Source organism: Bombus fervidus, chromosome 6, assembly GCF_041682495.2.
Source record: "Bombus fervidus isolate BK054 chromosome 6, iyBomFerv1, whole genome shotgun sequence".
NCBI lineage: Eukaryota > Metazoa > Arthropoda > Insecta > Hymenoptera > Apidae > Bombus > Bombus fervidus.
In genome coordinates, this window is record NC_091522.1 from 8,485,408 (window position 1) to 8,513,003 (window position 27,596).

General features: G+C 37.8%; 2 protein-coding genes across 6 annotated transcripts in view; one reads left to right on the plus strand and one right to left on the minus strand.

Moving 5' to 3' along the window:
* Positions 1–27,596, minus strand: part of Plexa (plexin A) — a 427,193-nt gene that overhangs the window by 333,956 nt on the left and 65,641 nt on the right. For 2 of the 5 annotated variants that reach the window (XM_072004833.1, XM_072004838.1), the window contains exon 1: positions 26,018–26,302. The exons of the other annotated variants lie outside the window; for them this stretch is intronic. The gene's annotated coding sequence lies outside the window, so the exon portion shown is untranslated. Of the gene's footprint in view, positions 1–26,017; positions 26,303–27,596 lie in introns of those variants that run through there. 5 annotated transcript variants of the gene reach the window in all.
* Positions 1–27,596, plus strand: part of Abl (tyrosine-protein kinase Abl) — a 223,155-nt gene that overhangs the window by 70,287 nt on the left and 125,272 nt on the right. The window lies entirely within an intron of this gene.

Consider the following 27,596-nt stretch of genomic DNA (forward strand, 5'->3'; position numbering starts at 1 on the left):
TTTTTTTTTTTTTTTAAGGTGAGGTATGTTGTTACGTACGATCCTAAAACGACAGCTATAACAGTTTCTATGAATAAAATAAAAATCAAATAAGGTCGAAATGATCCAACGAACGCAGAAAAGCTATTGGTGGCTTCTAGATACTGTGAATTTTTTTATATCATCTTCTTCACCATTGTAAAAGGTAAGAAAGAAGAAGCTGTTTACTTTTCGCCAATCATAATACTTTATCAACTAATGATATTCACACTTCGACTGCCACAGTGGTCATTGATGATCGGAGCGCTTGAACTTCTTACAATTGTAAAAATTGAATGAAAATTGACAGTTAGGGCATTTTCAATATAACCGATAAATAGAAGATACTTTGAAACAAAAAGTGCCCATTGAACAATTAAACATTTTTATTAGAGCATCAATAAAAAGAAAATGAGAAGAAATCTTGCATCTAACGGTGCACTGTGTTTGCATCCATATCTTTGGGGGGAAATCTACGAATATTATTATAAACACACCTTAGAAAATAATAGTAAATGCTGCTTTAGAATCATATAATTGAAGTTATAAGTGTGCACATACCTTACTATTATATACAAAATGAGCAAATACTGTTTACTAATATCTTCCACACGTTTTAACAATATATTCTGGACGTTTTGCTTATATATAACCGATAAATAGAAGATACATTGAAATAAAAGTGCCCCATTGAACAATGAAACATTTTTATTAGAACATCAATAAAAAAAAAAAAAATGAGCAAATTTTGCATCTAACGGTGTACTGTGTTAAAACACTTTAAACATAAATGTGACTCATCATACAATTTGGACAATAGGTGGTCACCTTTTTGGTTCGATTCTTAGCAATTTTTGATCCTGACTGTTTAACATTTTTTTTATAGCATTCTCTGCAAAATTTTCGTGCCAGATACGCTTGCCCTTCTTTCTTCTGCATTTCGTGTCGTAATTTTTGTCGAATAAGTATATTTGACGGCTCTGGTGAATGGCACTGTGTAAGGTGCATTGCGAGTGCCATCCTAAAAGCTGATATCTTGTTTTTTGTTTTTGTTGCTTGTTTATAGAGTATCATCGCGTTTGAAATTGGTGTATTTAACAATAACTCTAAGGCTGATTTTACATACCATTCGAGGGTTCTTCTATGTGGTTTGGAATATGCTATCATTTGATCTGGTAAATCTACAGCACACTTTTCTCTGTTGTAATCTACCACAAACATTGGTTTATCACAAACATAATTCTTTTTGCGGAATTCTATCATTTGATCCGAATGTTTCGTCGAAATCAGAAAAATGTTACGCTTGTCTCTCCACCTTACTATTATATATAGAATGAGCAAATACCGTTTACTAATATCTTCTACACGTTTCAACGATATATTCTGGACGTTTTGCTTACGACGAAATAACGAATGCGAATGGTTTGTAGAAATAAACGGAGCCTTGTTATAATATGTCGCTATCAATTGTTACTAAGGCGTCACGGTGGTCACCCCGTGACCACCAATAAAATAAATGGTCCATTGGGGAAGAATGCTGTCTTACATCATCAATGTATTTTTATTTTGCCATTATATGCTTTGAATAATAAAGATACTCCCGTGGCATCCTGAACGAAACATGTGATTTCGGCGTGGCAGTCAAAGTGTTGACGAGTTGACAAACTACGATTTTTCCTTTACGAATTTTGTAATTTCGAATACTCGAACGGCTGCAGCTCATTCAAAGTTCATTCGTAAAATTCAATTTCTCTTAATATCAGATTTTTTGCCGCAGTGGAAAAGCTTTCATTAACATTGGCGATTTGTATCTCGTGGCTTGTAAAATTTCGCTAATAATATTAGTCCGATCGCACGTGGCAGCGAAGAGGATGTTTCTGGTATGTCTTGCGATAACGTGGCAATAGAACGGCAAATATTTCTAGGCTAAACCAGAGTTGACGAGGTTAAGGGTCAGCCAAAGTCCACTGACGACCGATGTGTAATTCCGACCGGTTTTTATTACGACTTTAAGGCTTTAAGCCACTTAGGTTTAATGGCGCAACCGGCGTTATACGCTCGTACGTTCCGGCTAGCTGGAGTAGAGAAAAAAAAGGGGGGAAGAACGGAGGAAGGCGAAAAAAGAGACGTCAGAACGGAAGCATTATGCGGATTAACTTGAGAGAGAACGAAAAAACAAATGTCTTAAGTCGCCAATAAAAAAAAGGAGAGCGGATACTTACATATTCTGCAACATACGTTAGATATCGTGATATCGTTATATAAAATACTTTATTTTATTACAGAGACACAACGACGTCGCGTACAGCATACGAAACAGCGTCCCCAGTCAATAGCAAGTTGCTCTGCTACGATCATCACAACACCAAGAATTACACGTGGTATTTCAACTATGCGACTAGCCGACCGAGACCTTTGCGTTGTTCGAGAATCCGTCATATGCCTAGCAGTCAGTGAACGAAAGGATGGAAAGAAGCAAGAGAACGAAAAGGTCCAAGGTGATGGAAAAGAAAGAGCCAGACCAAAGTGAAAGAAAGATACGGATCGGCAAGGTGGAAGAACGAAGAAAGACAAACGAAGGGCACGAACGCGTAGAACGGAACGAAATTCCTGACCAACCAGCGTACCGTGGTATTAACCCAGTTCAACCTGGGCATTATTGATTTCGACGCCAACCAGACGGTGTGAACGAAGTTTCATTCTTAATACTTTTCAAGCGTTCAACGTAAGCGCGCACACGGTATTCTCGTTGCCAACGTACGACCGAATGGAGAGGATCGATTATCGGGTTGAAACCAGCAGCAAGCGAACCAACCAACCACTCGACTTGTGTATAGCGGGGCAAAGAGCGAACCTGGCCCGGATTCTGCTCCCGCCAAATCCCTCTCCTTCTCTCTCACTCCCTATCGTTATTCTCGCGACCTCGCAAGCGCGTTACTTTATTATTATTTCGTCGTTATCTCGATTGCCTGGCTTCCGGCGAACGACGCTTTTCCCGGCAACGACTGAAATCCCGGTTGCTGTTCCCGTCGTTTCCCGCCGCTTTCATTCCGCCCGTATCACCCCAGCGAAAATTACTTTTCGCCAAAGAGGCATACACACACAGCTCCAAGCGGATATCGATGTACGCGCGCCACCCTAGTGTTTCCGCGACACACCGCGAACGCTTCGAAACGATTTAATTCTGCGAATACCTGGACAATTGGCCAGGCACAACCGTCCGACGGATACATTCTTACGAAATCGTTTCGCGGGAATGTGATCCGGATCCACGGCACGCCGATATTTCAGACCGAGCCATCAGCGGTGCAGATCGCAAGGTCGTTCGGAGGAGCGGCTACGAAAAAGAAGACTTTCTTCGTGGAGGAGGATGAACAGAGGCGCTGGAGCCGAGGCGAGACAGAGAGCCAGTTATATTAGGCTTGAAAGAAATCGCCGATCGCCGGTCTCTGCCTTTCTAATTAATTATCATACTCGACTGCCACGGTCCATTTGCGTTAGTCACACGCTTCTGGAAAGCACAAAGTGGCGGCGATATAGGTGCCGAAAGAATCTTTAGCTCGAAAAATTCCTCATGTAGGATGGAATTTCACCAGAGAAAGCGTTATATATTCGCATGTTTTATTCATTCGCAATTGAGTCGTTTTAGTAGGAGATTTTGGGACTTTGTCATCGTCGATTATCGTACGCGACTACTGAGGTGTATTTCTGTTAGACACGCACTTTTGGAAAGCACAGAACGCCGATGTAAATGCCGAAAGAACGTTTCGCTTAAAAAGTTGCTTCTTTCAAAAAAGGAGCTGGAATTCTTTCAGAGAAAGCGTTCTGTTGGGTCGCTTCGTTCATTTATTAAGACGATGAAGTTGTTTTAACTCAAATGTGAAATTTTATTACGTTTCGATGAAGAATGATAACAAGAAATAGGGAGAAATATATGGATATCCTTTTGTAAGAACGAGGTATAGTGACAAATATAGAATTTAGATAGATCGAACGTTTTGATTTAGTGCCTGGTATTCTTAATGTAATTGATGTCTTTATTTCCTACGGTAAATGACAAATGAAAGTAACTTCAGTCTCGGATAAAATCCGCAACATCGGCTTATCGAACCAACCAATATTTTACTAGTGGAATTTGTATCACAGCTCTTCGTTTAATCATACTATTCGTACTCATGAGCAGCCCTCGACAAAGAAAACCTCGGAAGAAATCGAGAATTAATTCTTAAACGACGCAGAAGCAACGTATAAATTGACAAGTGACGCATACACTCGAGCTGCATCAATCTTTTAAAACTCTTGATAAACATTCAGCACCGATGACTTCCGAGACATTCCTCCACCAATGATACATCACGTTCAATCGAACGTGTCACGTTTCTTATTCATCGTTCGTTTCATTTTTCTCTTTTTTCTTTTTCCGTTTCCGTGACGTCGTTTTCCCGACGAGACAAAAATCCTTGTCCCAGAACGAACGGAAGATCGATTAATCACGAGAGAGGCGTAGTCGTATCGCGTTTCGACAAGTGCACGGCAAAAATACGCGGCTATATTCCACGTTATTAGAGAGAAAGCGCAGATCTCTCGTTCATTAAAGATTATATGCAAATCGTATGCAAATGCCATGCAAATACTGTTGCACACTTTTTCCACGGCATAATGCACACCATAACGGCTAAGCATGACTTCGATGGAGTAATCGGCCGGCTTCGTATTCGCCGGTCTCGTTGGAAGTCGCTAACGAAATTACGAGCTAACAAAGACAGTATCTCGGCGAAAAGTTCCCTAATCTGCGAAGCTTTAATCTGTAAGACTTTATTATATCGTATCGTTCGTCTTTGTTATAATTTCATTGATTATATTTTATGTCAGTTATGTTATACGTATGTAGATTTTTGTTATGGCTATTATTGACGTGTATTTCATATGACATAACAGGGGAAAAATGAGTCGTATATTTCTGGTTTTATAGAGAAATTTTAAAATTCTTCACCAAAATGCATAGCATTGCTATTTGACAATATATCCACACTTTTTTTCGATTATAGCAGATGATTATAGATTTTATATTATATTATTTATATTATAGATGATTATAAATATACAAAACCACAAATAAATTAAAATAAATTAAATAAATTAGTTCCTTTTACATTTAGAGTCATTATCGTGTTGATACACTTTAGAAATTGTTATACAATTAACGAGATAAAGTAGTTTATTGTATTGCAACAATTAATTACCTTTAAACAAAGAAAGTGCGAAAAAGTATAATTGTTCTTCTACAATTTTGTGGCATGTAATTTATTTATTTCACTGTATTCAGAGTAATATACTTCTATGGCTTTTTGATATGTAATTTTTAACACTTCACACAATCTTCACACACGGGATCGAATGTAAGGTGACTAGGATTTTTCAGAAAATTAAGATTTTTCTTTATATATCTCCGTTGTTTTATTCTTACGACGACAAGTCTACGTAACAAAACACGTAAGCGAAGGTTTGACTAACCACAAGATAGAAATCCGCCACTCGTCGTAACACAACTCTCAAGGTGAACCAACCCATGTGGCATCGCCTATGTAATCGTCTTCATGTAAAACGTCTTTCCAGTACATAACAACGCAACCGTAAGATTCCACACGGTCCGAAGATGCAATCTGTTAACCAGTCTCCAAGAATGTAATCGACAACGATTACACATTTCTAGAATCGGTTCCTTGTTGCCCTTGTTTAATATTCAACGATAATTCTACACTAAGACTATGCTGGATTTTTTATCACGAGCTTCGTTTCATCGTAGCTGGTTGGGAGGAAACGAAGCTACAAAAAATTTTCGGTGAGATATTCAAACGTCAACATATTTCCAATAATTGCGTCAGGACTTCTATCATTTAATTAATTAATTTTCATCTTCTTTTTTATTTCTTATGTTACGCACGGTTTTATCGATCCTCGGAATTCATTTTAACAGCAAATTTGCGACGATAAGGAAATAATAATTTCTATCGCCTACATGACAATGCATTATTGTACGCTTATGCTTTACGATATCTTAAAATGTGGCATCGTCTGAAGCAATTGACTGCTTGAGAGAGTAGAAAAAGAATCGCACGATAAACTGTAATTAAAAAATGATAAACTTCCTTCTAAATCGATACGATCCACGAATTTGTTATTCAAAAAATCAAGATATCTCCTAATAGTTTCCTCTCCTTGTTATCATAGCAATTTCGTATTGAATATTTTATTTCTTCGTAAATATAACATCGTAACATTCATATAAAACAAGCAGTAGTTAGCGCCTTAGGTTACGAACGTTCCGGACCCGGGTTCAAATCCCGGCGACCGGAGTCCGATTTTTCTTCCGCGACATCAAAAATGTGAAGAAAAATACAGCAGTACCCCAGCCGCGACACTGGCGACCCGCAGCAGAACCTGTCTCACCCTACACACGAACAGTAGCGCACAATCACCACAAATATACCGGCCAGACATAAAACAATATCTTCGAAACCAAAGAAAATACTTTTTAACACAAAATTCCTGCCTAATAATTTTCTTGTTACGCTGAATACATCTGTTACACTCGTATGAAAAAATTCGTTAAGATCCAATAATCTCCAATGATTCTTCCTCATTCTTAGACCGTCAAACGTGAACCTCGCTCAAACACCTAGCGTCTTAAGACCATCATCCACGTGGAAAGCAAACGTGACAACAAAGAATTGCTATGTTTTCCGCGGTCCAATGAGAACAACGAGCCGATCTTATCGATACTGGCAATACCTTGCAGTTGCGTTCACGCTAATTACACAACAAACGAAATTTTTTCTCCCACGATTGTCGGTACTGTTTCGATCATGGCCACGATAACTCGAGCATCGGCACGGAAAACGTCGATCACAGGTCTCTGTATTCCAGAGAATAAGTCGTTAGTTTCTTCTCTCGTCCAGGGAATCTTCTTCTTTCTTTGGTAATCCACGGCTTGCAGAAACGACGGCAAGAAATCACGTGGAAAACGCGTGTAAAAACCGAGCGCGATACTCGGTGCACGAGAAGGAAGGAGACACGCGGTTAGAAGGGTACAAGAAGGCCGGACAAAATTGAAAATTACACCGACAGACAGCATTTATGGTAATACGCCGTGTTATTGGCGAACGCACGGATAATTTTCAGCCGATTCGAGCGGCGAGGGACACGTGATGCGTTCGTATCACGCGCACGGCATCATTAAAATCAAAGAGCCGCGTTTAATTCAAACATCGCCTGAATGGATCGGCCTGATCTCAGAAAAATCTCCTCGTCCACATTTTTTGCCGCTACCAAACCACTACAGACGTACATGATGTTTTCAAATAAAGGGCTCGTAACAAAAATGATTCTTGTTCGCGTTCGTCTTTCTTCAGAAAAGTAAAAGTATGCTGTAATGTCTTCAATCTTTTTGTCCAATATAATACGTTGATTCTTCTCTTTTCTTTCTTTTTTCTTTTAAACAAAATATTCATCGTGTTGTACGAGGATATCTGCAATTACATTACAGGAGCGACATGGAATCAAATTATGGAGTTGTATGATCATGGAATGCATTCTTACAGAGCAGATGTATTTTCAATCGGTACATAAATCACGATTTTGACCACGTTTTTACAATTCTTTTAGTGGCTACTACAATAAAATGCGTTATATCTATACGAGTTTCCCAATGTGTCTGAACAAACTGTAAAAACAGGTAAACCTGAATTTGAAGAAAAATCTAATAGTCGAAGTTTCCCGCGAATAAAAGTGATTTTGATGACGGCATATTTATACAATTTCGGAAACCATGAAACAATTGTCAAGGATATTTCTAAGAATTCCAGCATCGTTCCTTTCGCATACGAACTTCTCCATATCGATTCAAAATTAATTCTTCGCACGTGCAAGTACCAACACGGCACATCGCCTTTTTCATTTCGACACAGAACGTCTACCCACAGTTTCATTTTTACTTCTCCATCGCGATCATCTCGTCTCGTAATTCGATCCACCTAAACGCGCAACACATCATTATTCCTCATCATGCGATATTTAAACGTAAATTGCGTATAGCTTGTAACGAATACAGCTCGATTATAAAACGGAGTAGAGATTGTTCAATGAAACGAGGTCTTGTGAACGAAACTCGTAACTACCCTTCGCTCTCAAACATCCAATTCATATCCACGGATATATCATTCACCGCCTAACGTTGATATTTCTCTACGTTGGTATGGCTGGGTCCGAGAACAGGATAGTCAAAGAATCGAGTGGATTGCGTTATCGTTGATAAATATACCGTATAAATCCCCCGGCTAATCACAGGCATACAGGCATCGATTGCACGCACGGCATCGACTTTCGCAATCGGTGTTAATTCGCGTAGCGCGTTCTTAAGCGAGGCACCAAGCAACGCCGGTGATTAATCGACGAGTACGTATGGAAGTCATAATCGCCGTTTATGTCACGCCGCTAATAAATCTCTTTTTAAAACGGAGACACCGGCGCACTTGCTCCAACGAAACCGATTAATCATCCCCCGGGAACAATCGGCCAACAATGAACGGTGGCATCGTTTATAAACATAAATTGTCCAACCGTTTCGTGAATGGCCACGGATATCTGAACGAATTCTAATAACGAGCTAATGTATTAATCAAACAAAGTTTCGCAATATCTTTCCGGTATTCTAATTTGAAAATAGTTTCGTTTGTGTAGGAAATTTGTGTGTAACTCGCAGCGAGATAAGAGTTTCAGCATGGTGAGAATGAAACTTTGAAGATTGTGTTTCATCAATGGATATGTGAATGGGGTCTAATAATTTGATAATATATAATAATTTGATTAAAACAGAAGAATTTTGCGCGTGAAATCGTAGGCGAAAAGACAAGGTTATCACCTGAATGGAAGCGACTATTCAAGGGATTTGTTCCTGAATGGAGCGAGTTTCCATGAATGCGTTTCATCAATGGCTATAGATATGAATGAATTTTAACAACGAGCCGACGATGTGATTTTTGCGAAAATTCGCTAACTGTATCTTCGAGTCTAGTAGCTTCACCTGACTTTTAGTCATTTTCTATCGAAATACACGTTCGTTTTTAATCGTAATTAAAATATTCCTTGGAATAAAATTGTCAACGAAAATTATATTTCTCGTGATTTTCCCTGTAAATTTCATTTATTCGCAATTCTTTTATCTCTGCAAACCACGTCGTTACAAAGTGGAAAACCAAAAACGTGATAACGGCATTAATATGATAATGCGACGCAACGGGTGCGTCGATAGCCTTGTATGTGTAAAGTCCTAGCACGTTAATTAAAAAAAAGAAACTAAAGAAGGCGATGGATGAAAAAGTGGAGAGAAAAGTAAAAGGAAACGGTAGTATCCCGTTGGAAATCGGAATGTGCGTCGTCAGACATTTCTATTCACTTCCTGCGTCCCAGTGCCCTTATGCTGCGTTCACAACGACTTCCGCTTGTTCGTCCCCGCGTGACGAGACACAACGACGCGCGATTCTTTCCCTAAAACGACTCCAATCAGTGTACTAAAGCTGTGTAACGCTTGTACCAAACGTCAGGATGAACAATGCGAATGGCTAGCGGATAATCGTTACACGGCGCCGATCGTAATTAAATCGGATTCCGCGTATCCAGGCGCGAGATATTATCTCTCGAGGTTTAATTGAGTGGGAATCGATTAACGGACGTCTTCGATACGACCAGAGAGAAACTTCACGCGTTGCGCTATTGGGTCACCAGGTATTCCGAACAAGTCGAGCGCGTTCTGTTCGGGTAACCAGATATCTGGGTCTTCGATTTCCTGAAAATTCCACGTTATCTAGTAATGGTATACTGTCATCGTGACGTGCGATAGTCGACAACGAAAAAATCAAATTGCAGAATTTCTTCTACGCGTTTATGGATTCTTGGTTAAACGTCGTAATCTATATTTTTTTAGAAAACAAGATTCTTCTTAGACCTGAAGATTTTATCGCGTATCTTATCTAACAGAAAAAGCAGAGGCCAGTTTTTTGATGGTGTGTTACTGTGTAGTTAAATTAACGTGATTGGCTCCTCGCAACGATGACGAATCCTATTCGTCGTATAATTATACGTAAAAAGAAACGTACGATTCTAGATTTTTTGTCCCTGTACAACGAGAAATGCACAAAAACAGTCCGAAAGAGTGCCAGAATTCTGGTGGCTAACGAAGCTCACGTATATTGTAGAAAAAAAGTTGCGAGTAATAAGGACCGGCAAAAAGTCCTTCGCTCTTTTGCTGCTATTGGTGCCATTGAAAGTTTCTTCGCTATACTGTTTGCGCCTCTGGGATTCTAACGCTTTTAGAATAAAAATTTCAAGTGGAATAAAAATCCCACGCTAGAATGACTTCTATATGTACCATCATACTTATATATGGCTCTTTGGATTTCCATCGTATTTTCATTAATATTACGATACGCTTTTTTCCGATGTTTCGCGAATATTCCAGTTTACTTCTTCAGGCTACACCTGAAGATATATTATCTACAGAAGACACGTGTAAATCGATCGAAAATATCGACCTGTAATCGATCATCGTCTGTTATTTGATATCGCCGACGCGAAAGAGATAATCGCCGATCTTTCGTTATTTACCGCGAATTTGAAAAAGAACATGCGAAACGCTGACTAAACGTGAGGCACGTTTCGTGTACAAGAACTTGCGCATACTAATTCCACGGTATTAACGTTGCCGATCTGTTCAACGGCGGGAAAACAACGTACGTAACGTTTAAACGCAAGAAAAACAGGCGCGTTGCACGAACGAACGTATCGATCGGTTAAAGATCTAATGCCAGCTTTCAGTAATCAGTGAGATTAATATGGTGATGACATCAAGGGAGCAACAATTACATCGAGTTTCTGCCCACAGTTCATTCTAATTATGCGTTCGCTGATTATAGAAAGGGAGAGAAGGTGAGAGGGAGAGAGAGGGAGATTTCACAAATAACTCCGCGCAGCCTCTGCTCGTCCTCGCTTCGGAATACATATTTTGTTACGTATGGTAAACCGGTGGAAGCGTAACGTGAGCATCAAGGCAATCTGCACGATCTCGTTCCTGTTTTCTAACCCTTTCGCTTAAGCAGAGTATGAAGAAAATATAGTAACACATTGGTGGATGTTTGATAGCTTTGGAATATTTTTTCAATCTTTAAAATTAGGGTATGTTAGAACTAAATATACCTCAACCGTGAAAAGGTTTATAAAACTTTATAAAGCTTTATAAAAATGATGGAAGATATAATTTTCTCGAATGATAGACAACGAAGAGCTGACATTTTTTTAACGAGTAGACAATATGTAGATGGAAATACCTACTCTATTAGAGTACTATGATACACAAAAGGTATTTACTGTACATTTATACAAATGTACGTAATACGCAGACATACGGACATGGAATAATGTGTTTGTTATAATATCGTTGATACTAGTACAACCAGATTACATTTCTTTAGTTATGTTCGTAAAAAGTACGTATCATATTTAAACGCGTCATTCTATTCCTGTACATTCTGCACGTTCTTCCAATTTAGACAAACAAAAATCCGCGGTCTAATAATTGCTCCTCGACTTAACCAACGCAGTTGCTGGTAAAACGGTAAAACGACCGCGATCATCCTTTGTAATTGCAAAAAAAAAAAAAAAAAAAAAAAAAAAAAAAGAAAAACAATAGTCAGAAGCTATTCGATCGACTGAAATTCCTCGGGAGATGTTATCAACAATCGTGCGAAGAATTTTTCTGGCTATATAACCAGCGAAGAGATAGTTGTAGGGGGAAAGGAAACATTTTCACGTCGTTTCTTTGGACAGAAATTAAATCCCGAGGAACAATGCTGCGCGTGCAGTTGCGCGGCAGCCGCGCGGAAAATTATTTTTTGCAGACGTCCCTCGGATTATTTTCTTCGAAGCAGAAGCACACGCTCAAAGGCACACCACCAGGGTAGGATGGAAAGAGAGAAATAAAATGAAAGTCGCGAGAACGGCTCAGAAATATAGAGAACGTTTCTTTTCGTGTGTTACAAGGGCCCTGCAGAGGCTGGAAAAAAGAAGCGAAAAATATATTTTTGCCCTTTTATCGTGGCAGCCGAGCGTAACCCGTTTTCGTTCCAAAATAATTGTAATTCATTTTACTCTCTCTCGCCCGCTGAGAGCTTTCGTTCTCTTTCGTTCTCTCTGTCCCTCTCAAAGGATCCTAAACTCGGAGAAAAAAGACAAAGCACGAAAGAGAAAATATCACGGCACGGGGAAACGGAAAAATCCTAGCGGAGTACGGTGGTTCGGAACGAAATTACAACAGCCAAGACACGAGAGAATCATTCTCTTTCCCTCGCTCTTCTGTTCTCCGAAATCGGTCAGAGAAAATAAGAAAAAATTAGAAGAAAGAATTAGTTGGAAATAAATCTTCAACCGTATGTAGTTTCCTTAAAACGACATATATTTACACAAAATAATTTCAGTCGAATTCGGTTGCGATTTTATTTCCTTACAATATTTCGTTTTTTCGACGAGATAGCGATCGATCTTGCGTATCGACAAAGAGTACGCCAAAAATATCCGATTGTAATTCGAATATTCACGTAATCGCATGATTTTTCTAAAAATTCCTCGGGCAGAATTAAACCTACTTCAACTCGAAAGAATTCCTCCTCGAAACGGACGACAAATTTCTGGGAAAAAATATACTCGTCTGTCCGATACTTGGAACAAAGTCATTGAAAGAAGCAATGAATGTATAATTTAACAAAATATTAAGTTTATCTTCAAGCAACCTTTACAACCGTGCGATGTAAAATATTAAATATAATCGAATTTGATAGAATTTTCCAAAAAAATGTATCGAAAAAATGTCCTAATTTTATAGCCGGGAAAATGCAAAAGACAACCTGTTAACGATTTCGCCGACAACTTAATATCTCGCAGCGCAAAATATTAAATCAAGTTGGATTTGTTACAATTTCCCCAAAAATGTGCAACAAGAAAACCTTCAAATTCTAATGGCCAGCAACGTAAAAAAGGAAATCCAGCGACGATTTCCACAGTTAATCAATCCACGGCACGTGGTATCACTTGCGGCATTCTTTGCCGCTAGGGATTGACTTTGGGAAGCATGGTTTTCCATTGGCGACACCGGGCGTGCTTCGTCCCTTAGTCTGACAAGTTTACCCGGGCGATAAAACGGCCTGGCCGTGGCTACACCGAGCAAATTGCAGGACGGAATGTCGTCCTCTTCTGTCGTGGAAATTCTGTCGTGCAATGGCTCCCGTATCCTCCATCCATCCACGTGGATCCTCGAATAAAGGAGTCGACCAGCTGTAAAACGGCGAACCGTTATTACGAGGGGACTCGCCGCTATACGAGCCGTCATTCTGGCCAGCGTTATGCTCTGTAACTCACTCTCAGCGACCTGCCTTTCCTTCCCTTTTCACCTATTTTTCCTCTCGTCTGTTTCTCCTTTTGCTTTTCCCACCCTTCCCATTTTCTTTTTTGTTCCGTTTCTTCCGATAGCTGGATGAAAGGGGAAAGGCAGAGACGGAGTAATTGCCGCCGAAAGATCAAACGTCGAAGAATCATTACACCTTTCGACGGAATAATGGCTTTCTGTGATCGATCCAGTTGTTGGTTTTTCCGTTTTCCTTTTTTTTTTTCTTTTTTTGCTGGAGAATTTGGTGTGAGATTACGAGCTCCGTGAATGGAGTAGAAGGTAGACGAATTTTTATGATTTGTTGGTATTTGTGTTGATTATTTAGCATGTATATTTGTAAAGATTCTTTCGTCATCGAAGGTTTACACAATTTTTCTCAACCCTTTTAGAATAGATCTCTCTTCTTAACGCTTTAACTGCCACGTCGGTCATATATGACCGCCATAGGTTTCTCCTATGACGCCACGATGATCATTGGTGACCGAAGCAGCAAAATTGACAGTTAGGATATTTTGAATATAACCGATGAATAGAAGATACTTTGAAATAAAAATTGCCCCATTAAACAATTAAACTTTTTTATTAGAACATCCATAAAAAGAAAATGAGAAGAAATCTTGCATCTAACGGTGCACTGTGTTTGCATCCATATCTTTGGAGGGTAATCTACGAATATTATTATAAACACACCTTAGAAAATAATAGTAAATACTGCTTTATAATCATATAATTGAAGTTATAAGTGTGCACATACCTTACTATTATATATAAAATGAGCAAATACTGTTTACTAATATCTTCTACACGTTTTAACAATATATTCTGGACGTTTTGCTTATATATAACCGATAAATAGAAGATACATTGAAATAAAAGTGCCCCATTGAACAATTAAACATTTTTATTAGAACATCCATAAAAAGAATGAGAACAAATCTTGCATCTAACGGTGCACTGTGTTAAAACACTTTAAACATAAATGTGGCTCATCAATACAATTTGAACAATAGGTTGTCACCTTTTTGGTTCGATTCTTAGCATTTTTGATCCTGACTGATTAACATTTTGTTTATAGCATTCTCTGCAAAATTTTCGTGTCAGGTACGCTTGCCCTTCTTTCTTCTGCATTTCGTGTTGTAATCTTTGTCGAATAAGTATATTTGATAGCTCTGATAAATGGCACTGTGTAAGGTGCATTGCGAGTGCCATTCTAAAAGCTGACACCTTGAGTTTTGTTTTTGTTGCTTGTTTATGGAGTATCATCGCGTTTGAAATTGATGTATTTAACAATAACTCTAAGGATAATTTCATATATCACTTGAAGGTTCTTCTATGTGGTGTGGAACATGCTATCATTTGATCTGGTAAATCTACAGCACACTTTTCTCTGTTGTAATCTACCACAAACATTGGTTTATCACAAACGTAATTTTTTTTGCGGACTTCTATCATTTCAGCCGAATGTTTCGTCGAAATCATAAAAATGTCACGCTTGTCTCTCCACCTTACTATTATACATAGAATGAGCAAATACCGTTTACTAATATCTTCTACACGTTTCAACGATATATTCTGGACGTTCTGCTTATGACGAAATAACGAATATGAATGATTTGTTGAAATAAACGAAACCTTGTTATAATATGTCGCTATCAACTGTTACCAGGGCGCCACGGTTGTCACCAATGACCACCAATAAAATAAACGGTCCATTGGGGAAGAATGTTATCGTACATCATCAATGTATTATTATTTTGCCATTATATGCTTTGAATAATAAAAATACTCTTGTGGTGTCCTGAGCGAAACATGTGATTTCGACGTAGCAGTCAAAGTGTTGACACTTTACCGACCGATAGCCTATTAATCGGCTTTTTGTCGCCGACAATCTTTCTCATTATTTGAGCAGTAATTTATTATTTAATACTAAGGTACCTTGCTCAGTTGCGTCAGTTGCATTGCTTTGTAAGCTCTTACAATTTTATACCAATTTGAAAAACTCACCGTTCGCGATGAACGAAAAGAATGGTATTAAAGAGTCTAAACCGAAACAGAGCCGGTGCCAGAGAGAATCTGCGCCCGAGCTGCCGGTCGGACGTGCGTATGGTGTTGAACCGCTAGCGGTCGGTAGTGTTAACTGTTTGAATCGCAGGGGCCTTTGAAAAAAAGGGTCGAAAAATCTCGAACAGCGCGATGGCGCTCGTCATATTTGTTATTTTTATGACATACATCTATATTACTATATATGCGTACTATTAGTTTATAAATATTTTAAGCTTTGTTCAATAAACATTATCGAGAAGATAAGAATGAAATACAAAATACTGTCAGTTGTCGGTAGCGTTCAAATGTACTGGGTGTCTTTTCGACACAAAATCTAAACAGCGCGATCGCGCTGCTTGCGACTCAAACGGTTAACTTCGAAAAGAAGTTATTCCTGTGAATCGTTAGCACCGGAATGACGCACCTTTTTCAGGATTAATACATTCCAACGTACATATGTTCATCATTGGTGTGCATAACGGTACGCTATTGAGAATATTACGTAATTACGCTGGTCGATCCATACGATAATGCATCGCATTTGTAGTCGATCTTTTTGTTCGATCTCTACGGTTGATCCGTATCGACGATCAGAAGACAGTAAAGCGAAAAGCGAACGTAAAAAGTTGCAAGTGTTTGTCAAGACCTCGAGACCAAAGTATACCATGTGAAGGTACACGAGTGCAACGCTATTTATGCTCGATGCAGATGAGCGATGCAAAGTTATTAAGAATTTGCATTTTTTAATATGTGATATCTGATACTTGTATTTTAATTAGTGGAATTATGTGCGTTGCGTCATTAAGCTTGACGTAGATAACGACGATAAAATATTAGTATCAAGATTTTAGCTTTTAATTAGAAAATAGAAATTGCGTGCTATTGTTGTTATTTCGTATAATTATAAAATTATCTTTTATCTTCCTATATTTAGTTTTACGAAATTACATACAAATATACGAAATTACTCGGAATTATATTTTTAATTAAATATTGAACGATCGTTACGATTATATAAGCGCGATTGATGATTCTGTAAATGTACATTTTCAATAACGAAATTATTCGCTCGTGCGCTCTATATTATTGAAAATACAAAGCTACCAAAATTACATTTTTTTTTTTAGTTAGAAATATAATACACTACATCATAAATTAATATATAAATTAATTAATAAATTAATATATCCTATAAATCTTTTAATCTTAACACAACTCGTTCACAGAATACTAATAATTCACTAGTACCAAGCTCTGTTCAATATATTGAATTGTAACATTATTGTAACATAATTTGAATTTTCCATAAATTAATATCGATAATAAAAGCATGATATAGAATATGCCAATGGTATCGACTTTTCATATTGCATTGACGATAACCGATTGACACACTATCAAAAATATCATATTTCAACCATATACTACTTCAACGAAGCTCAAGTTTTTTTACTTCTTTCAAATATCTTAGGTTTCCGTTGCAGTAATTGCGATATATATATATATATATATATATATATATATATATATATATAGTTTCCCGCTTCTTTGATTTTACGACTTATATGATACATAAAATTATAAATATGACATTTGTCTGTGATCCACGTTACATCGTACTTTAAAGGCGCTGCTGTATCAAAAACGAAAACTGTGACTTCTCACGCGATATTCGTATTACAACAAATCCAGAGCATTTCTTCCAATAATTATTAATAATCTTTCCTATTAGAATTCGCTCGGGTCTTCTAATTTCCCTTAGAAAATTATTTTTATTAAATAAATTATTATTATTAAATAATAAAAAAGAAGAAAAATATCGAGATAAAAAATAGCCACAACGTGCCAAGATCACTCGACTTGACGAACAGACGCTTCGAGATCTCTCTCTTCCAACTTTATGCGCGTGTTATCCGATCAAAATTTTCATTGTAAGTTGCATCGAAACGGGAGGAAAACAGGAGGCGCTGTGTTTCGCACGAAAGTGGAACTCCGAAGGCGAACTTGGGCGCAAGCATCGGCGGAGAAGGTGGAGAACAAAACGTCATGAACCACGATCGTTTGGAGCAGGTCTCGTCCCGATGAATCGTGCCGGCGTTGAAAGCCAATGGGGCCCCGAAACGAGTTCCAAGAAGAAAGACAAAGAGCCTCGTAATGACAGGAAAGAGATCCAAAACAGATGGCAGGGGCGACCGGAGGGATGGTGCAAAGACGTTCGCCCTCGGCGAAAGCTAATTTGACTTCGCACTTCCATTCGACGTGTTCCTGGCAAGCTGCGCGCCTCGATTACAAAGAAGACAAAGGGGGGAAACGTGTCTCTGTGTGACCGGTGAAAACGATCCTCGAAAAAGTTTGTGGAACTCGAGCCGGTGAGACCCAAGCCAACAACTACGCACCGCTTAGCTTCTATCCGCGAGATTTTTCCAGGTACTAGAACTCAGCAGCGAGGAACAGCGGAGAAGGCGAATGACGAGACGAATCTTTAGAAGTAGAAATTGGATTTCGGTAATTTGACTAGTCCGAATTGTATACTGCAGAGAACAAAAGGCCCAACTGTCGGAGAATTTAGAGAAAGAATTTCGATAACACTTTCGATAAATATTATTTATTTGTCGTTTATGACGTAGTATTTTGCGTTGTATTATATTATTAGGTTGTTCGAAGTTTCTTTCGTTTCATAAGGTGATAATAGATGAACAACAATTTCTGTTTCATATTATTTTATTGAATTAGGTATGATCCATGTTGTTATTTCTGTATTTAGAGGTAGGACCATAATAGCTATTATTTTATTCTTTGGATAAATCTATCACACCGTTCTGAGCCGAAAAGCCTATATTACACTTTCTTACATAGACTAGGGATAAAAACAAAAGAACATCTTAAACCTATCGATTATATCTAGAATTATCTTCTAGTTATTTATTGTAACTAGCGCACCTGCATATGGATAGCGAGCACGAACTCACGTTGTTATTTTCAACAATCCATTTCGTTCTATTTCTATTATTATATTCGTGCATAATTCAATAAGTTAATATAAAACAAAAAACATTGTGCGTCTATTATTTCCTTATAAAACGAAAGAAACTTTTCGGACAACCTAATACATCAGATGAATGCGCATCGTAGTGTATATATATTATATATGAATATTTATTAATTTTAAAAAAGTTTCATATCAAGAGATTTGTATTAATTTCCTAATTTATATTTATTTGAAATTTAGCTTGGTCATGTTTGGCGTTTGCTTATTGTCCTTTGAGATTTAATATTTACAATCCGTGAATATATTTTTTTCAATTCCAACTTATTGATATTGTAAGAATTGATTCCAAGTTGCAAAATTATCGCGCTTCAACCACTTGTGGCGTGTACCCTTTGGTCGAAGATTAATGGCTTCTGGCACTCCATTTTCAACCTGAGAGAAAAAAAGAACTCGAGCGACGCTACTAATTGCCGGGAAATATAGGGACAACCAATGATCTTGAAATATTATTAATTCGTTGTTCGCGCTTCGTCACGGCGGTTAAATAGCGGAGAAGTTAATGAATGGAGTTAAGGATGCCTCATTATCCGGCTCGGTGAAAAGATGAATTATTCATCGTGTCATAGGCGCGGCTGAGGAACCGTAAAAAAGGTTGGAAACAACTCTGCCAAGTATCGAAGATTTCCTCTCGCAGTCTTTCGTTCAGTACGGACGACGATGGTTTCGTAAGCATCAGGTTAATAACTAAAAAAACTAATCTAAAAAATAATTAATAAAAAGCAAAAAAGTTGCGATATATATGAAAAAAAAGAAAAAAAAATACATTGGTTTTAGAGATTCGAACAGTACACGATCCGACTCGGAACTTTCTCGAATTTGTAATAAACGTTTCACGAGAGAAACAACGCGATATTGTCACCATTGTGAATATTCATCGAGAGGAAACGAATGCGATGAGAATTCAGTGACTAAGCGGAAGAACTCGTGCTGTTATTACCTCGAGGACAAATAGGTCAGGATGAAAACGCTAATTATGGAAGCAGGTTAATTGTTAGACCACGTTGCATTATATTTTTCCAATGATGGAAACATAGAATTTCTAAAGCTTATTGATTTCAAAATAAAAGAAAAAATATACCACGGTGCAATTTCAATCGTAACCTCGATTTTCTTCGATCATGGAGCTTTTAAGAATTAATAAAAAAAAAAAAAAAAACATGCACAACAGTATACATAGAAACAATGAATCGTAATCGTTGCGGCATCTTGATTTTATTAATAAAAATTACTCGCTGTAGAAAACACAGAATTTCTAAAACTTATTGATTTCAAAATAAAAGAGAAAATATACCACGGTGCAATTTCAAACGCAAACTCGATTTTCTTCGATCATAGAGCTTTTAAGAATTAATAAAAAAAAAACATGCACAACAGTATATATAGAAGCAATGAATCGTAATCGTTGCGGCATCTTGATTTTATTAATAAAAATTACTCTCTGTAGAAAACACAGAATTTCTAAAACTTATTGATTTCAAAATAAAAGAAAAAATATACCACGGTGCAATTTCAACCGTAAACTCGATTTTCTTCGATCATGGAGCTTTTAAGAATTAATAAAAAAAAAACAACATGCACAACAGTATACGTAGAAGCAATGAATCGTAATCGTTGCGGCATCTTGATTTTATTAATAAAAATTATTCGCTGTAACATTTATATATGCCAGCATATTCCTCCGTAATTACAACGCACAATACGCATTATTTCTTGAATAGATTCTGAAACAGACAATTGCCTGCGATTTGTAAAAGACATTTCTGTAATAGACATTCCACGGATTCCTGGCCAAATTCATTTCACCGCGTCACCTGACAAATATTTGTCTAACTACCACACGCTTCAGGGTCCATTCTAGTTGCTTTGTGTCCCAGATAAAACCCAGTCGCGGAACTCCGTTTCTTTCCTCCCGTGTCGAATAGAGACCATTGCGAAACCAGTCTGTGTCGAACGCGAAGGAAAGCGAACGTCGCGTTAAGTCATCCACTGCGGGGGACTTGGACGTAACTGAAAGTTTGTCGTGATTTCGCGTTTGTCGTCATCGGCCAGCTATTATTAGAGAAGAGTCGCGCGTCAACCTGTCGCGTGAAACATCGAAAAATAGCCGCGTATTGTCCGTTTCACGTTCCCATCCTTTTGGAATGCCGTCCTCGTCCAATAGGCAAACGTGCGTATCATTGGAAATATGAAGCGATACCCAGTGACACGAACCTATAAATTTATCGCTATTCCTTTGTTACTGGGTTGTAACATACATACGTTTGTATATGAGACTTACAGGAGCCAGACAGATAAAATTTTTGTTCAACTGAATAAAATTTCATTACACGACTACACGATCAATGTTCAACGAATGTACCAATATTACATAAATAATAGTAAATTCTATGATTAATTATCTATATAGAAATATCTGAAATTGAAATATCTCCACCTCGGTTTTATTCCAAGAAACGAAGACTCGTGATATTTTAAGAAAATCTCCCTGCATAATTCAAACGATAAATTAAAATATAATAAAATTCCTTGAAACGAAGAAATGTTATAACACCAGAAAAATACGATTATATAAAAAACAACGGTTTGATATAATTGCATCCACGCGATACATACAACAGCGACAATAAATTTATTAAAATTGAAGGCTGTGATGCGATTAATCCCAATTTCTTCTTTTTCTTTTCTTTTTTTAAATTTTCATTATATATTATATTAACCATCATATTAGATAATTTCGATAGAAGCATTAAAACTGGTAATTAAAGACTAAAAATAATTAAATCCTAGATAGATGGTTAATTGCCGAAATTCGATGGAGAAATACGGCCGGATAGAAAAAAGAAACGATAGTAATTTATTGCATGGTACAGGTTTGCAAACGGTTGAAATAACGGCGGTCAGTTTATTCGATTTCCTCGCGTCCAGTCGGCTGATTCAACTAAAATAGTGGAACAATTAACGCAACTATTAAAATCCCTAGCGGCTATTAAGGGCACACTCCATTAAAAATGGATTAACGTTTTGTATTCAAATTACTGTAAATTATGTGGAATAGAGGGCACGGCTTATCGGAAAACCGATTGCAATGAGGAAACGGGCAAATAAATAGCATCGATGTTCACTGTCTTCTTCCACGTTGCTGCTGGTGATCGAGACGATCCTAACGCATTCCGTATTTATCACTTTAAGGCAAATTGTTCCTGCCGATTGCAAAGTAGCCTTGTCGCGTGACTCGAATTAATTCGATCGCTCTTTCTAATTGTGTATAAACGATCTTTTAGCGAAGAAATAGGGACTACCTAAAGCTTGAAGAATTTCGAAATAAAACTACGGATTTGTGTGCGTTTGTAGAAAATTTGAAAATACAAAATTCTACCGAATGCACGTAATATGACAAAAATACATAAATAGCCAAAATACAGAGCTTTCTATAATATTTGATAAGTAAAACTATTTCCAAGCGAGATTCCAATTTCTTAATTATATTCTTAAGGATATGAATTAGCATAAATATCCACAGTCTAATTATAATACTAAAGCATAGCTGCGATTCTTGGATTTTACTTTCTCAATCTCGCTTTCGTTTCGATCGAGAAACGACTTTTAATGTTTCGAATAAATCTTCAGCATAAAATCGAAAGGGGAAATTACATGTGTCGTTTTACGATTATGTTTCCTCTTATTAAGTTTCCTTTGGATTTTGAGAAATTTCAGTAACCATAGAAATACGTGTGTCAGTCGAAAATGACAACATTCGCAACAAAAATCAAGTCAGCAGTCACGCATACCAGTGCACATGGTTATACACATGCAACGGACTATGCAAACGCAGCCTGTGGAAGAAATGAACTGAGACCTTGCACGAGTGACTAGTCACTGAATCATTCGCACAATAATCATCCACGCGGCAGTTTACGCGAAATTCATTCGACTGCGTACATCGTGTTCGTCTTCGTTCTACATACACCTACCGTTCCTAAGTATCAGCATACTTTAGTCATCATTAATCACAACGATGAAATAACAATGAATCGATCGTTCATATTTTCTACCTTTTTGTGAAATGACAAGACTAAAAACCTAATATTATACGATCTAATATTACAAACAATATTTGATTATTACAGAGAAGAAAACCATAGCGCTTTAATTTACCCGTAACGTTCCAATTAAAAATACATCTCGTGAAGAATAAACAAGTGTCTAGGTACTTTTAAACGATAGCGTAGTTATACGTGAAAACGTTTAACATGAAAACGTCAAAGAACAAAGAACGGTATTTACGTTTTTAAATTAATCCGTGTCACGGTTTCATCTCTCTTTGTTTGAAGAAAATCTGCGACGATGCTGAAAAGAATAGAAATTCGTTGTAACTTTACGTCGTGACAATGAATCCGATAGCTTTCACGACAAAGTTTCGATTATCGAGGCAAACAGGCCGATATTTCTCCATTTACAAACGCTGCCGGCGCTGGTCGACATCATATCGTTCAACGTTCTGTATTGTTGGCGATCGCTTACTCGTCACTTGCAATTGAAAATTTATATACACCTACACGTACGCAGTATCGGCGGACATGGTTACTAGGGACACGCGTTATGCCACGATTGTGCCTGGAAATTGATTAGCCCATTCATACTTTCGGCTCACCCTGCCAACCATTCATAGTTGCTACGTGCCTCTTCGTTTAGTACCAACCGTCACGATGAATTTTCTCTCGACATGTACTCGCGTACACTACGAACTATAAGTTTACGGTTGCTAAGTATTAAGTTCGTGTAAAAAGAATATTGTACGAGGTTAATGGTGAATTAATAGGGAAAATTTGAAGTGTAAAAGGAAACTTCTAATGAAAGAAAAATAACTAACGAAGTGTACTATGCGTGTGGTTTTATTGAAAAGATTAAGCGATGGTACATATCGAAAATGTATGATCAACGACGCAAATAATACTGTACTTTGCTCCAGCTGACTCATGCAGTTTATTTTAAGAAACATTTTATCACCTGACGTATTAGCAACGATTCAGTCAACAGTTATTCATGAGTCTCTCAACTACCAATGGCAATGTGTCAAATATAACAAAGCGACAATTCTTTTGTTGCTTAGAGACACATCGAGAAACATTTTTTCCTACGTTTGACCTTGTAAGTAAGAAAAATTTTGCCCGATGTAACTATGATACGATATCGCAAAACAGATAACAACACCACGTATGCCAATGACAAATCATATTTTGATATCTTTGAAAACAGTTTCGGAAATTTGAAATTGAAAATGGAATTTTTCTATCAAGATCTTTCGATTCAAATTCATCGTTTCGTATTCAGATTCAGACGTTCAAATTCAAATTCGTATTTCCATATTTAGATTCAGACGTTTAAATTCAAATTCAAACTTCCCTAACGAAAATTCAGTTCTTTATAATCAAATTTGAAGTTTCAAACGTGACATCACATTTTTAATATCTGGTCGAAATTTAATATCTGGTCAAATTTTCAAACGCAATCTCGAATCTTCAACTTTACGTACAAATTTAATAATCGAGATTCGAACTTGCGAATCTAAATTCAAACTTCCAACTAAAATTCTCGTATTTTCCATTATTAACCGCTGTTTCGCGTGACCAAAGCTATCTTCTTACACGCACTTCTTAAAGGTTGCGAGTTCTTTAATTCGACGATGTGGAACAGGCCAGCCAGTGTTAACCCGGTGACACCGTTTTCGAATTAGTCTTATATCAATTCCGATATCTATGGGATTATATCACAGCTATTATCTCAAGTTAATCTCCTCTCTTTCAGTATCATAAGATCTGTTAGTTTTCAATTTGCACGCGCCTGGAATACACCAGCGTAAGTATGATAGATGCATGGAGGCAACTACGAATATTTATGCTAATTTCTTAAGCTCCTTGATAGACGGGTTCACGAGAGAACACGGATAAACCGTCTGAAACCGTGACAGAAGAGAAACAGCGAACACATCGATCGTTGTCCACGGATTATCGTCGTAATTCTCGCATACAAACGATTCCGTCTCGTAGTTTCACCCGCAATCACAAACTCGAAAACTGCTCTTTTGTAACACCGAATATTCAATTTATATCTGCGCTAATTACAGGTTTACTTCTCCAAACGCGAGTATTATTATCTTTATGCTAAATTTTTTATCGATGATATTAAAAACCTTCCGTATATTTTTTAACACAATTTTTGCTTCCAATTAGAAGATACTTTGTAAAGTTAACTTATAATTATTTTCTAGAAGCACCTACCTAAGTGAAAAATAAACCCATAAGCGTTTTATTGAAAAATAACGAAATAAAAAATTTCGGAATAAATGAAAAAATTGTTCATTAATAATACGCACTAGTAATCTTTTGCAAATTGGTTAATATACAAGTGTTAAAAACGTTTCGAGTAATGTAATTGGCATTCGGTATAATTCATGGATAAGACATAAATCATGACAGATAACGAAATTCGTAGAACGCAGCTAGACATACGCTTATCATTTTCTCAGAATTATCTCTCACTGAATTCTGGATCAAATAAAAAAATAAATTAAATAAGAAACTTACGCCGCACATTTGCTAGAAACTAAAAAATGACGAACAAAAAATATCATCAGATATTTCACCAAAGTTTAAAATATAATAATAAATAATTGTGTGTTTCGTGATTACTCAAAGTAAATAATCTCTGCAATCGACGTTTGAAATCAAGAAAAAAAAAAAACGTGATACACCTTTAAATCTGAAGATACAATGAAAGTCACTCACACTTGAAAAAATAGACTAGCACGGAATTATGGAGTGTCGCGCACAGTGATAATTTTCGATTATCCGCGCGAAATCAAAGGGCGAAAATTTCAAGGCGTGGTGAACGAACGAGAAACACACTCATGCACAATGATAAACGCTCAAACATTCCTGCCAAGGCAAACGGAAGCGCCACATCGCGACAAGGATAAACGCGCAATAAGAAGGTCACGTGAGGCCTCGGCCATTCAAAAACCGAATGAAAAAAAAATCAACCTTTCAATGACTATCGGCGATATTACTGCGATCCATCGCAGCAACTTTCCAACGTTTCTCCCCTCGCAAGCTATAAAATAGCTCACGCGTGCAATCGAAAGTATGTAATTTCGTATAGCACCGTTTTTAAATCGTTGAGGGTAACGTATCGTTGCATGGCTCGTTTACGCCACCCGACGTTCTAAAGAACGAGCCTATCAGACGCTCGAATAATCAGCACGAACGAAAACGAGCCACCACAAGAAAGAAGATTTCGACGAAAAATCCTAGCAAATATACAAAGAATAGGGAATTACGTATATTTGCGAGGTATACAAAAAAAGCCCACCCTCCCACTCAGTTTTTATCCCCAACAAAATTGAGGTTATGTTTTACCTGTCACGCGTTCTTGTTCTCGGTGGGTTTCGTCTTACTCCGTGCAACCTCGACGGCCTTTTCGGCGACACACTTAAACATTATCTTTTTCACCACTATCCGGTTTGTATCTCTCCGTTGGTCGACACACTAGCACTAATTTGACACACTGATTCCCTAAGTCACAAAATCGTATCGAACAGCTCTCCACTCATGTGATCACAGAAGGGCACACGCGCACGCGTCCTCCCTCATGGAGCGACGATCATTCGGCGAACTGACCCAGACTGTGATTCAGCGCGCTGGAGAGAGTCGTTCGGTCGTTCCCCGGCAGCGTAAAAGCGCGAACTCGGACGGAGAAGGACGAATGAAGTCGAATCAACACGGACGTGCACGAACGCGTCCGATCAAGCATGCGCCGCCGGCCTAATGCTTATCCGACACCACGCTGCTTTCGTGGTTCGAGGGGTGTCGCGTGACCACGAAGTCGCGAAACACTATACTGTCTGGCACGAAGGCTATTGCCGTTATCTTTTTTCTTTCGTTCTTGATCGTGAGATTTACCATAGGCCATAAGCTGTAGAGCACTGGAAAAACGAGAGCGCGAATTGTCGTCTCCCATCATTCTCGATCTTTCACGGAACTCTGATTCTTTTTTCTATCGTGAATAGCAATGAACCTGATAAACGCGAAAAATATTTCTGTAGGTCACCAATACGGCCCAAGTACTGTTATCTTGGTACTTATATGTATTGCATTCTGTTTACTTGATGTACACCATTGGTATTGATTAATCTATCTATGAAACTGCTTCCAAAATGTTTTCTTAAATCTAAACATTTTTATTTTTTGGGAAATGACGACATATTATCGTAGTCATAAATTTTCAGTTCGTCTTGTATTTATACTGTTTCTTATAATGTTTCGACCAAGCAGTATTTGTAACAATATCCTTGAGAAGTTTCACGAAAACAATTCGAATTAAAAAACAAGCCGAGCAAAAGAAACTCATATATAAGCAAAAACAGCAATGTAAAAATATATTAGCGTACTTTATCCTATTTCATCTTACCCGCCCACCAAAGGTATACCTACATATGTCATACAACGTATTGTCCTTTTTTCACGTTTGGACAACAAACGCAACTTAAAAAAAGTAAAGAAACTAAATATTTCCGTAACAATGCCGTGTAACAGGACGATAGCTACGTAGCGTAACGGAGTTTCACCGAAAGCGAGAACGTATAACCTTACATACGTGTTCTTCCTAATAGACACACCGATGCCCGTTCTCACGTATTTTTCTGTCCCCGTGCCGAGAGAGAAAGCTCTCGCGACCAGATTCCGATGGAATGCATACCGTAGGCAGTAATCCGCCCGCGCTCACCTCGTTCACGAGTCTCGTTTCAACTCGCGACGAGGAGGATACGCGTAAACGCGCGTGCCAGAGAATCGCGAACCGATACATCCTGATCCAGCAAGCCTGATCGAACGCAACTGACGTATACTATAAGTACATATGCAGGGTACACCCGGTTTATGCCCGTCGTTGTCGAGTTCGTCGTTCCAGGCCGCAAGAACTGCTCTCCTTTGTAGATCG